Source organism: Pollachius pollachius (genome assembly GCF_949987615.1).
Source record: "Pollachius pollachius genome assembly, chromosome: 14".
NCBI classification, from domain to species: domain Eukaryota; kingdom Metazoa; phylum Chordata; class Actinopteri; order Gadiformes; family Gadidae; genus Pollachius; species Pollachius pollachius.
In genome coordinates this window covers 6,819,801-6,824,578 of record NC_136947.1, presented here as the reverse complement: position 1 = coordinate 6,824,578, position 4,778 = coordinate 6,819,801, and positions in this window count along the sequence as shown.

Here is a 4,778-nt window from a genome sequence, read left to right as displayed (position 1 = left end):
TGTGGGAAGAAAGTGCAGTTTTACTGTTATTTTTGTAAATAATTTTGTGACATGTTTAAAGCGTTTGTATTGGATAAATATGTACTGTACATGTGCAAGCATGATAAGTTACACTTCAACAGTTATGAATAGGTTTTTATTTTCTTCCTGTTTTTGATTGACTTTTTTTGTATCTTTCTGGCTGCAGAGAAATAAATAGCCACTGAATGTAAGGTGTGTGTGTGTGTGTGTGTGTGTGTGTGTGTGTGTGTGTGTGTGTGTTCTTCACACATCAACGGTTGATATGAATATACGTTGAGAAAAAACAGTTTGTGGAACTTCACTAAATCATGAAACATAATGTTTTGTATCACATGCGATTCAGAGCCCGAGGATGGGTTGACCTCAGAAAAAGATTTTGTGTAAATTTATCCTCACAGTGAATTAACTACATGGCCCGTAGTCAGATGCTGAAACACTGTCGGTTTGTGAACATTAGCCAAGTGATTACAGCCTGTAGTTATTTAAAGACCTGTCACCACTTCACACAGTGATCGATTACGATGAATAAATCTGCCTAGTTCCAACAACAACTGTTACAGTTTGAAACGCTCAACAAAAGCAGGACGCTTCTAGTACCGTGTTCAAAGATAACTACTGAAGGCCACTTGTTCAATTACCGTATGTAATTGCTTTGCATACGTAAATTGCGTTACGTCATTTAAAAACGTATTTTAGTTTTCTTGCACTGTAGGTTACAGCCCAGTTGTGAGCTGTGTTCTGTGTTGATTGGTTTGGGAATACATTTCCTCCCGTTTTCTCTTATTAACTAGCAAAAGAAGAAGGTTCTCTGACAGGATGTCCTGATGACGCCTTCAGGGAGCTGTCTTAAGATGGGGGAGTGAGACGGGACAGCGAGCCGCCACAAGGGGCCACTGTAGTACACAGAAGGGCCTTGGGGGTCCCCACCTAAAATGAGATGCAGTGTGAGGCTTCCATAAATAAATCCTACGCCATTAAAATTCACATTGGCTTCGGTAATACATTGATATAATAGATTTATATTTGGATTATACTTTTTAAAATCTTTTGAGGAAGTGGATGCTCTGCTGGAAGTGTATTTGAATAGAGTAGAGTTTGAAACGAGGTAGACGATCTGATGGACTGCCAAATGAGGGGTAAAGCCCGGACTAGACTTGCCCCAGACAATCCGCTTTGATCTCCCAATCTCCCCTGATAGCCGTAGCGGGGGGACCCCTCCTACACCTGGTAGTCCTACAACGGGAGAAAAGCTTTACCACAGCTCTCTGACCCCGTTCACTACAGCGACGGCTAGCTCCTGTCTTCCTAGCGCTAGACACACACACACACACACACACACACACACACACACACACACACACACACACACACACACACACACACACACACATCACATACTAATTATCTCTATCCGTTTGTCTGTCTTTTCCCCAAATCTCTCAATCCGTCTCTCCATTCTTAGTTGATCTTGCCTTCACTCTAACTCATCCACTCACTCTCTCTGTCTCTCTCTGTCTCTCTCTCACACACACACACACACACACAGAGTAACACCGGACCTTCTTTTTTAAAAAAACGAGGTTCTAGCAAGTGATTTAAAATTCCCCTTCTTCAGAGCGTGTCATGCATTTTAAATGCCCGGTGAGCGCGGGAGCAGAGCTTGTCAGTTCAACATGAACTTCTTCCCTTCCTACTGCATCCCCCCTCTCTCTCCCCCCCCCCCCCCCCCTCTCTCATACCCCTTTGGGATATAGCCCCACTACCCCCCACCAAAACTACTTTCTTTCACTTTCTATTCCCTAATTTTCCTCACACCAACCTCTCTCCCCTCGCTCTTTCAACATTAGTTTTACCACATCATGCTTTTCACAAATTCGCCGAGGCGTCTGGGCGAGCGGCAGCCTTTGAAGAGGAGTGCGATCAGAGCAGGGGGGGGAGGGGGCAAGGAACCTCTGGCCTCGGGGCGTGTGGGCACATTATTTTTTTTACACTGGTTGTGTTTAGCGGCACTGAGCCAAGAAGGGAGGCTGACACAAGTGCGAGGTTTGGGGACAGCTTTGAAGTCGGATGGGAGGGTGTGTGTGTGTGTGTGTGGGGGGGGGGGGGGGTTGCTGGCTTCTCTGGGTTTTTTTTTGTTTGTGTGTGTGGGTTGTGTATGAAGCATGGTGGTCTTTTTGTAACATCAACAGCTCTTTCGAGGACAGCCCAAAAGAGAGTTGAAAAAATAACACTGTCTCTTTCTCTGAGTGTGTGTGTGTCCCTTTCTCTTTCTCTCTCTCTTTGTCGCTCTCCCTTTCTGTCGAATCTTGACTGAAAATATGAATTGAGACAAACACAACACGAAAGATGCACTCCCAGACGTGGCTAGACTGCTGGAGAAATGAGGTTTATTAGGAACAATATGATCCCGCTAGCTTATTGTGTATATAGCAGTAAACGACAGAATCACAACTCACTTTTTCGTTCTTGTTAAGTGCTACAGGTTTAGGAGAGTATATACATTAAACAGTATAGCGACCGGGTGCCTACATTCATATATGCACAGAGAATAGGAAATATTACGTTTATATATATATATATATATATATATATATATATATATATATATATATATATATATATATATATATATATTGCTGTCACACCATTGTGTTCGCACAGGAAACTTTGGGTTACTTTTTAACATGACACATCAGTTGGGATCTCTGTGACGTTTGGGTTGAGAGACCAGTTTTAAGTCTGCATTCTCTGTATTTTACAGTACTGTTCAGTGCTGTAAGCCAAATGATTGGATCATGTGTTGACAAAGGTCAGCTGATATAGAACACTTAGGATCAGACAAAGGTTGCAAAAGGTTGCTTCTTCACCAACGTGAAAAAAAGGATACACCATGTTTTCTTCTTTAAGCTACATGTTATAATAGTAATAAAAAAAGAGTAATACAAGTTAGCTTTGGTTTCAGGATTTTTCTAGAACTATTCTGTTAACTGTGGCAGTTCAAAAGCTGTAATAAGTCAAAAGTCATTCTGGTTTAGCAGTCATAAGCTGATATTTGCACAATACGGAGATTCACTTCTTTTTTTATAACGTTTTTTATCGTACAGCAGCCGGAAAATGACATAGTTTACAGTGTGATTCCATGAAATAAAAATATTGATTTGAACAAAGAATTGTTAAAGTTTCAGTTTTCTGTACCTCTACAAAACTCTTGTTGCTTTAGCATCATCTTCTACCCTACTCATGTATAAATATTGTTAAACAAGTGTAATTATTATTCCCGTGAAGACCACCAATTTTCTACCAAATGTGAAGTTTAGTATTCAATGAGAAAGAGAGAGTGAGAAAGAGAGACATTTTGCTTTTCCAGTATGAAAAAGTCGTACAAACAAACTGGGATTTGTAATCAAAGCCTTCCTGAATTCATGACTGTAATGCAAGACCCACGTCGATACAAACTGCCCGGAAATGACAAATCAATGTCTCGTTGCCTGATGGCATCGCAACTTGGCAGAGGGGACAATCTCGGGTTCCAATATCCAAGGCCCTGGGGCCGGCGGGCGATGCTCAAATGAGATCTTTGTGTGCGGGCTTCGACGCTTACAGTTATTGGTGACCTAGAAATCCATGCTTATGTTTATTTTTTTCCTCTTTTTTATTTTTTCTTCTTTCTTTACAATCCATTGTCCTTCTCTGCGTGGGAACAGTTTGTAACCGTCCTGAAGGCGGCTGTGTTGTACTTTTTTGTTTGCTTAGAGGAGGGGTTGAGGGCCGGGACGACAACGTCTTCAGAGCCCGATGGGACAGGGGGGGACGGTGGGGGGGTTGGAGGCGCACATGTTGACCGTCCCAGCACAGCTCGTTCACGGCTGTGGCTGACAAGTCTTACCACATGCGGATGAGATAAACACAAACAGGAAAATTAAAAGTGGGGCAGAAAAATAAATAACTTAGCCGACCGCGGCGGAACAAACACAGGGGTTCCGTGGGAGAGTGTCCAGGTTGGGAGGAAAGCGCTTTGTCACCGGATGAGGGTTAACCACCACTTCCACACTGGGTCAGCATGGTAAGAATTTCCTTTGTCCTTCAACGTGGGGCAGAGGAAGGCCTCTTGCTCCTCAGCCAGGGGGGTGGACGCCGGAGGAGAGGAGAGGAGAGGGGAGGAAGGAAAGCAGGGAGGACTCTGCGAGCAGCCCCGTCAAACACACAACCCGTCCTCTCCTCTCCTCTCTCCTCCATTTCTGCTGCTTTGATCAGCTCCTTGTCTCCTCGCGCTCTGCCAAACGCGGTTATTCACTGATCTCCACTCCGGTGTCCTACTCGGTTTGGCCGCGTCTCTCCGTTTCTTCAAAGGCGGCGGCGTTTCGCAGTGAGTTAGCCCCGCGCTCTCCCCCTGTCAGAACCCGTTCCCCTCCGCCGGGCTGCACGTCGTGAAGCTCCGAGCTCCCCAGTATAAACGTCTTTGGCCCAACCGTTCCCCTCCCCGCGCTCTCCTCTTCCATCGTCTCCTCCTCCAACCTCTTTCAATCCAAAAGTTATTTGCTACTTTGCCCAACCCCCCCCCCCCCCCCCCCCACGCTACAGGAAATGAAATCAAACGGATCACACCGTCATCATCAATAATCGATAATCGAAGCAGCCTTTTTTTTTTTTTTTTTCTATAAAAGTTTGAAAGCTGAGTCCGCCTCGGTCTGTGTGTGTGACCAGGGGCTCTCTGTTCCGCATCGCTTCCACCGCTGCAGACGGTACTTGAGGAGTGA